This window comes from Hippoglossus stenolepis, chromosome 24 (assembly GCF_022539355.2).
Source record: "Hippoglossus stenolepis isolate QCI-W04-F060 chromosome 24, HSTE1.2, whole genome shotgun sequence".
Classification (NCBI taxonomy): domain Eukaryota; kingdom Metazoa; phylum Chordata; class Actinopteri; order Pleuronectiformes; family Pleuronectidae; genus Hippoglossus; species Hippoglossus stenolepis.
This window is the reverse complement of record NC_061506.1, coordinates 2,882,113-2,891,578: the sequence shown is the minus strand read 5'-3', so window position 1 is coordinate 2,891,578 and position 9,466 is coordinate 2,882,113.

Below are 9,466 nucleotides of genomic sequence, written 5' to 3'. Positions count from 1 at the left end.
TTCATCGTGCGCGCTGAAGGGCCGCTGTAATCATGTGCTAGACGCCGTTGTGCTCAACATGCGAAGGGGCCACGTGGCCAGGATGCATTTTCTCGGTGTTCGACATACACACACACGCAAAAAAACAAAAAGAAACCCACCACCATTCACGTCTGCTGGAGGATTCCTTTCGCAACCTTTCATCGCTGTTGGGGTGAGAGCAGCAGCCTTGAGAAGTTTTACTGAAACGTGACATAAAAATTGAACGAGCGCTGCCGCTCGACGTGAAGTGGATGGCTCGCCGAAAGAGCCTCGACCTCGATATTCCTACTCTTTCTCTCTCTGTCTTGTCTGTGTCCCTACGGCGCTCTCTGGCCGCAGCTTTCAGGATAAATGGCGCCGTTACCTTTACATACTTGTGCCACCCTCAGATGGATTTGAACACTCGTCACAAGCGTACAGTGGACGAGTCACGCGAGATAAGTCCTTGTTCCATGTGTGTGAGTTGAAAGGCAAAGAACAAACTCTTAAGAATATGTTGAGCTTGAGGTATGATCACCTCTCTTAAGGACATGTTGTCTGGAAAATGATGGAGAAATGGTCAGAATTGCGCTGAATGGCACCGTTATTTGATTCCACTGTGTTCTATGAGGGTATGCAGATATAAAGTCTAGTTTTACAGGGGGTAACCTTGGCAGTGGAGGCGACTTGGTTTGAAGAAGAAGAAACTAAAGGAAGAGAGACAGAGACGGGAGCTGCCTGAGAAGCAGAGGTCACCCGATCCAGTTCTGATAATCCTCACATTTAAACGCTTCGACAGCGACGGAGCTGAAATTCTATAGCTGGCCGCTGCACTCAATCAGCCACAATATCTTGCTCCAGCAAACAGAAGCTGCGCCGCGGCCGCTTAGCACTGGGATAATGATCAGATTAAAAGCTTCGACTGGTGAGGCTTGGACTAATGCCAGGTGATGGGAGCAATTTTCTGTCCAATCAACGCCGAACGACAACGGGAGCAGCGCACCATTGGCTGCGTGCGACGGCGAGGGAGGGGTTGCGAAGGCCAGGAGGGACGGTTGGCAGCGTCCCAACCCCAAAAAAACAGTCAAACCGTCCCCATCTTTACCTTTTATACAGTATGTGTCTCTGCTCGTCTCCTTCTAATCAATTATTTCCCCACTTTCACTCCAAGAATTACACCATCAGCATCAAGGCCTTTTTTTCACTGAGTGTTATTTCACACACCTCAGCCAAATGCAGCGCCAAGGAGACGTCTCTGTCAGTGAGAGAAAGACACGAGTGGGCCGGCATGCTAATCATCGATCGGATGATTAAGGCAGATGAGGAGGGCTTTTTCCCTCAGTGAAAGATCTGATTGTTGGTTTCCTCCCGCCTGGCGTCCAGGGAGCACGCCGGCGGCAGCGGCTCAGGATCAATACACTCAATCGCGGCTGAGAGGGGCAGCGTCAGTCACGCTGTGCCAGACGATTAGAACCAAGTAGGCAGACAGTGAATAACTCCATGCTTCCCTGGTCCCACCTCACACCACAGGGGGAAGCAAGGAACTGAATGGCTGGCTGGAAGGAATGTGTGTGTGTGTGTGTGTGTGTGTGTCACACCTGCTTCTAGTTGGGTTAAAGGAGGAGTTCGAGACAAATGCTGAGACAGATTTGAAGATTTAATCTGCAGTCTGTGGGGCTACAGCCACAATAATACGTTTTAGTTTTAAAATGCATCATAGAGTTTTCAAGCCCCAAAGAATTTGAGTTTTACTAATGACAAATTGTTTCATCCTGAGATATTTGAATTCTATTTGTGTTTTTCAGTTTTGCGTCTCTTGCTTGTTATAAACATCATCAACACACCCACTGTGAATGTTTCTTGTTGTATTCTCACGTGGGCTCATTCCGATATTTTACACAAGTTCAGTGCAGATCAAACTTTCTGAAAAAGGAAGTTGTCTGAAAAGCTTCCCAGATAAACTTCAGTTTCAGATAAATTATTTTAAATGCTTGTGTGTGACTAATTCATGAAGTCAATTTCCTTTGACCTGATTCAAGGGAAACACTGGGGCCTGGATATTCTTTAGTTTTGCCAGTGTTTCATCTGGTGAAGGTCGACGTTGTGGTGTCCCATTGTCAGAGTGGACATAATAATGAGAACGAGACTCATGTTGGAATAAAAACTTTTGGAGGAGTTACACAAAGAAAATCATTTGCAAAAATTGAAAAACCTAAACTTCAGCTTCTGAAGACAAAAGTGACTTCACTGACTTCAGCGATAAAACAGCAGCGACCATTTCTTTTACCGTATCCTTCACATTCTCACAATGCTCCCTCTAGACTCTCAAGTCCCAGCACTTCAAAAATATTACCCATGAAAATCACTCCTCAGACAAAAGGAAATAACAAATCACTGTGATCTCTGCTGCTCTGGCGTCTTGTCAGGAAATTACACACATGCCGCTCGCCCTCGTCCTCATGTTGGTGCTTGAGAACCTCTGACAGAAAAAACAAACCCGTCCTGCCTCCATAGACAAGATCGTCCTATGTGGCGGCGGGTGAAAGACTAGTTAGCGGCGTAAGAAGGGAGGACGGCACTTGTGAGACAGCTGTGTCCCTGACAGACAATGGATGGCCCGGGTCCATCTGGAAGCAGCAGCCCTGGACCAACATGATGTATACTGTACATCCTCGATAGCCAATGGGAGCCATCAATCCCTCCTTCACCATGGTGACCAGCAATGACAGCCGAGGACTTCTGCATCTATCTATCCCTCTTTCTATCCCTCTTTCTATCTATCTATCTATCTACTCAACAAATAAGTACATAACATATAAGTACACAACATATTAAGTACGCAAGTGACATGCAAGTACACAGTACGTGGTCAGGGTAGATAGGATATGAGTAGTGCAAATCGGATTAGTGCAGAAATAGTATTGAGCAGTGCAAAATACTTCAGTGACAGTAATGTTCCTCCACAGGACGAGTAAAATAGCAGCAGATGTAGTAAAATTGCAGCAGTAAAAATATCAGCAGATGAAATGAGGACAAAAGTGGTGATGTAGGTGTGGGGGGGCCATGGTGCAGTGGTGGTGTCAGAATGGTATGTTCTAGTTTGGTGAAAGGTCATGATTGACAGCTGAGACTGACTCACGATTGGTCGAGCGTGGGCATCGGTGGGACCTCGCCACCATGGCTCCGTCCCCAATCGGCTCCAAAGATGGCGGCGTTCATATCCAGAATATTTTGGCCTCATTTCTGGATGGTGGGAGGAAGTGGAGTCGTGTCGAGGGAGAAATGTGCAGAAATCACCTGTGAAGAAATCATAGGAACAATCATTGGAAACAGGAAGTTGACGACAACTTTCTCTTTTATAATCACTTCAAAACAACTTTATTCAAACCAAGTGTAGACACTTCAACTCTAGTGTCATTTATGATAATAATAACAAACTTTAACGATAAAGCACTTTAGCAAACAAAGATAAAAGCATGAAAAAAATTTTCTATCGCAATCATGAATTAAAAGAAGCTGAATTGAAGAAAGAAAGAAATAAAATAAAAAGATGTAACAGAAAATCCATTAAAAAGAAAGACTTTGTGCAAAATCTGTGTAAAGAGGTGACTTAGAAAATAGATGAATTCAAAATAGATAAATAAATAAAATAAATGAGCCCAGAGAAAGTAAAATAAAATGTATTCAAATAGTTTATATTTATAAAAAAGTGCTTCTTCCTGTACACACAATTGAGTTTTTAAGGAAACCATCTATCTATCTATCTATCCATCCATCCATTCACCAGCTGTTTTAATATTCAGTATTATCCCTTTGGTCGAGGCTGCTTTTGAATCGAGTGTTTGCAACATTCCTCTCTAATCTACACCTTTAAAAAAAAAATATCACAGGCAACCTTGTCAGCCGCGCGGTGGAGATGCAAAGAGAAATTGGAGGAACGGCCTTGCTACAGGACCATTCTGAATATGTTAACAGCGCTGCTTCCCTTGAACTGTCACAACTTGAAAATCCACCGTGTTAAGAGCCTCACGCGCAGGCAGCCATGAATATCTGCCGTATCCATAGACTTGGCCACAGAGGCTCTTAAAAAGCACTTGTTGTAATACATGACCAATTTCCCGGCAGCGAGTGCAGGGGAGTATTAACATCTCCTCAGCCTGGTTCGGTTTTAATGTGATGGAGATGTTATTAGAGCCATCACAGGCCCAAACGAATGGCCGGTGGAAGCGCCACAGCGGGAGAGGGAGAGAGAGAGAGAGAGAGAGAGGGAACACACCGACCTTCGCCTTACCAAGGACAAGGACACTTGTGCTCGTAAAAGGGGGTGGTCCGATTGTTCACGCCAGCCATGGCTGCTGAACCAAGCCTTGGAGTCAGCCTCACACGCTCACATTACACCCAGTGTGTCTGCTCGCATTTCTGGGAATTTCACAAGTTGTGTGATGCCGCCGACTAAATAAGTTTCAATCCAGCATTTTATGATCTCAAGTCGAGTAAACGCCATCTCTGTCATTCAGATAAAGTGCAAGAAACGATTGAGGACATGTGCTGTTATTTTATAAGAATGTAAATGATGATAACTTCATATTCATCTGCACATGTGAGATTCACTGTTACACCTTTATTAAATGACTGATATCAAAAGGCTTTAACATCCATGCAATGCATTTGATTAATTTCTCCGTCCTGCATTGTTGTGGCGGGCAGTTCTCGTCTTTGAGCGCTTCCCCTGCCCGTGTGCGTCTTTGAAGTATAATTATTTCACCGTAATTAGAAGCGAATCATGCTTAGTAAACACAAAAACAGGGTCTCTTCAGATTAATAAGCCGGGGTAATGCGTTAGGCACGGGGAGTTGCTCGGAATGGGCTTTGGCTGCGCTCCAGCTCGGGCATGATTCTCATTGTGCGGCGGCTCCCGGCCTTGACGAACTGACCGGCGACTGGAGCACTTTGCAGAAAGGGGGCGAGAGGGAAGACACTGAATTCTGCTATTGTTCCAACGCAAAACATGTTGTTCTTTGTTGTCGGCCATTAATAATACATCTGCCAAAATGTGTGGGTCAAACACGGCAGAATTACGCATGAGGCACCTTGTTCAAAAACCAGAGCGTTACATAACTTATGAGCATGCACTGAGACTTTCCCATCATGCAACACTTGGGATATTTGACTCAAAGTACAGGTGGACGTTGGATTTAAAGCAAATTGTATTCACATTTGCATCGTTAAACTTTCTCTTGCACATTGCTGCAGTTTAAATTCCTAAAAAAACTCAGAATGGCTTATTTCATAACAGATGAATTCAGATCTCTTCCCCTAACTTATCCACTTACACTATCAAACTGAAAAGATAAAATGCTCTAATATTTACTTGCCGGTTTCAGCAGCAACGTGGACGGAGGGGAGGGAGTGTGTGGGGAGGGGTGGGGGTGTCGCTCTCCCAGCAACTAATTACTTAAGCAGTTGTCAAAGGTTTGAAGCTCGCTCTTGAATTCCAATGAACACTGTCCATGGACAGCGGTGGTTTTGCATATATTATGAATATTTCAGCTTCCCCCAGTAACCTTGGTGTCGTTTGGCAGATAGGGGCTGGCAGAGAGCCATTTAAAAGCTTCTCTGTTGCAGGAGGGAGGAGACAGGGTATTAAGCTTTATCTATACTTGACATTTCCAAGCATTTGTAATTAATTCATATAGAAAAATCCCCCCGCCCCACACACACACACACGCACACTCGTCCCCCCCCCAATTTCTCTAAATGACTGCAAAAGGTAACCGCTATTGTTTCTGCGAAAGGACGCGCGACACAAACTGGTACATGACAAAATCACTTGTCAAAAAGCGACGCAGAAAGACGCGCACACGTCAAACCGGGCCGTGAAATGTGTTTGTCTCTCTTTCTGAGCCAGCGGGCGTCCAGCTCCAGCTCATAAAGACGTTTGTGTTCACGCGTGCTGCTCAGGATTCAAGGTGCGAGCTCAGGCGCGGCCGGGCCCTGAATACGATCGCACAGGTTTGAGATTCTGAGTGGGAATAAAGATGCACATGTAAATGTTAGGAGAAGTGAAATGGGAACACGCGGCCAGATGGACACAACTATAGTCTGTCTGCATGTCACAAGGGGTGGCAGGCGGCCAAAGACACAGGTGTTTGCTTCCTAGACTGTATATAAAGATGGACGACACGTCTCCACTTCCTCCCACTATCCAGCAATGAAGCCACGAGGTGTTTCATCCCTTTTCATATCATAAAATAACTAATTAAAACCCAAATTATCCGAAAACCATCTTCTGAGAGAACTTTGACATGTACTTTGACTTCTTAGCTTGGTTCATGTCCCATCCACTAACATGGAGGAGGCAGGATTTATGACCTATACTATAGCCAGGCACCAGGTGGTGATCGAGATGCTTTGGCTTTGTTATTGCAACGTACAGAACTCCCTAAATTCACAAAAGTCTCAACTTACACACACAGTGTATTTGCAGTTTATCTGTTTTCCTTCTGTCCTTCCTCCCCTGCATCACACTTCTTCTTTCTTTCTTGTTGTTGAACTGAAAAGGCCGACGTGAAATCCTCAAACACAGGCCTTCAGAAAACCTGAACTATTCGGCCTTGGACAGAATATTTCTGCGCTTCTTGTCCAAATATGGCAACACGTGCAACAACTTGCAGAAAAGATAATATCCGCCAAGTATAAAAACACTCGTTCTTCTTTCTTGGAGAAACTTTATAAAACTTTTTTAAGTTTACAGCATGCAGCAGCACTCCAAACAAACATGTAAACCGTAAATAATCCTGCCAGCAGAGGGTGCTGTAACTTAAACATAAAATACCTACTATTTATATATTCCATTTTAGCATCTTTCAGCCCATTGTTTGGGTTGGCAAATCAAAAACAGCTTTTTTTGTTATATTGATCATATTTGTAACACAAAGTTTCAATTAGCCAGATAGACGTTTACAGATCTGTGAGAACTGCATTATATTGAGAAATGTGGAAAACTAGAAAACAAATGTTCATAATTTCAATTTAGCAATGAAGCCAAGAAATAAAGTGATTAAAGTTAATTAGATTACATTTTCAGTAAAGATCGAGAGAATCCGTATAAATCTGTATAGAGTGATATATCTCAGCCGCCCAGTAAAGGTATTTACGTTTTAAGTACTCGTGCTCTGGTGATTCAATAAACACCATAACCTCAGTTTTCCTTGAAGGAGGGTTTGAGTCGGTCTGATACGTGCTCGGCCTCCTCGCTGGAGGTGATGTCAATCCACTGAGACGACCACGCAAGTGTAAAGACTTCAATCTGCGCCTGTGCCTCATCCAGGGCCGGACCCATCCACACCATTGTGTCCATTTTCTAAAAGAGTGCGTGAGTTAGAGCGGCGTGGGGGTGGTGAGCGGGATTGTGTGCAAGCGTGCGTGTGTGTGTGTGTGTGTGTGTGTGTGTGTGTGTGTGTGTGTGTGTGTGTGTGTGTGTGTGTGTGTGTGTGTGTGTGTGTGTGTGTGTGTGTGGAGTGAGTGTGCCTGTCCAAGAGGTTGCCAACTGGGATTAGGGGAATGTGAATCAGTGAGGGACCACCGCGGTGGTATCCAGTGGTGTTGAGAGTGTGTAGCACGTCCCCTCCTCCTCTAACGCGCACACACACAAACACACACATGCACTACAACCCCCCCACCAACCCACCCTTGTGTCTCTTTCAGAATCCACTCCCCCCTCCCCTCCTCACCCCCACCCCCATTCTTGTCCCTTGTTTCTGCCTCCAGCTTTAGCACTTCCTAGTTTACTTCTGCCTGAGCGCAGAGCAGCTCTCTCTCAATTTAGTGAGTGGCAGGGAAGATGTGGACTGACACCGCACTGATTCACTGTGTTCGCAGTGTGTGTGTGTGTGTGTGTGTGTGTGTGTGTGTGTGTGTGTGTGTGTGTGGGGTTTGGGAATGTGTGAGCCGTTACATGTGGGTTGACTGAATGGGAGACAAACTGCAAAGAGAGAGGGGGCGCGATAAATAGTAAATAAAGTAATAAAGTGTGCACACAGCCGTTTTAAGGCATGAACTGCAGAAAATGTTCACAAAACTGGGTCTGGACATTTTCAAGAGTTTGTCAGCAGGAAGCCGGACGTGACGTATAAATTCCGGCCTCTATTGCCAAAAACTCTTGAATCTCATCTTTCCAAGTTGACATCTTTATCAGCGTCTTCTACATGTATGACATCAGTTTTTAATCCTGAGATATTTGTAGAAACGTCACTCACTTGCGGTATTTTCACATGGGCTCACCCGCACATTTTGCTAGGGGGGGCTTTTAAACGGGGTCAACACGGCAACAAAAGGCGATTGACTCCTTTCCTGTTGCCAGTAGAGGAGTTTGCATAAATCACATAAACAACAATAAGTACACAAACAATCGTGCCAAAGCCGTGAAGTTCAATGCACATCATTAGGTCACACAGGGAAGGTGCAGCATCAGCGTCTAGACTGTCAAAATAAAGACGTATTTTGCACGTTCACCCAGGTTTCATGTTTCCATCACTGCCGATCACAGCCATGCATGAGTCATTCGACCCGGGAGTGAACACCAACTGCATCCACGACGTATGCAGAGAAAAGCCAGATGTTCTCACGTACAGCCCCTCCTGAAAACATCAGGAAAATCTACGGACTTCACTGGTTGTCTGAAATCTGCCTGTGTGTGTCAGGGAGATAAAAAGGCACATCAGCAGCTGAGCAGTGTCTTGATTTCACCTCTGTAATCTTTCTAAAATAATCAGCAACTGCTGCCACCTGACCTGTGTGTCTCTCCTAATTAATAACCCATTCATGTGGGAGAACACGCAGACAAAGAGGGGCTTTAAAGAAAGAGCCAAATCATATCCTCCATCAGCCGCGATGCCATATCTCTAAATCCTCTCTTTTTATAGTGAAGACTGGTGTTTGCACAGGGCTGAGGCGAGTATGTGTATAAAAGCTATAGCTCTGTAGAGAAGGCCAGCGCTCAGTCTTCAGGGTGCCATCCTGTGGCAACATCAGAAGAAATGTCAAAGATTTTGAAGGCTTGGTTAAATACGACTGGATTTCTTTGCCTTAAACCTTCAATGACATTTTTGGCTGTCGGAAAGGTCAGCGTGCAGCTCCTGTGAAATGCTAGCTCTTTTGGGGTGAACTTCAATACAGGATAATAAATCCCTCTCTCTATTTGTCCCTCCATACTCGCAGCGCCGGCCGCGCCACAATAGCCCGTCAACAAGTAGGAAAACATAAGAGATTTGATGGATATATCAGCAGCTTCTGTCCTGTGGATCGTGACAGATTTAACTGAATTCCACCTCACAACCGTACATTAAAAATATATATTTGAGGTTTTAAAAAGAATCAGAATCTGTAAATAAGGCTTTTTAAATGAATTTACAGGTGAGGATTTGTGTTTTAACATTTCACCCCATTATCTTTCATCCTTTTTACA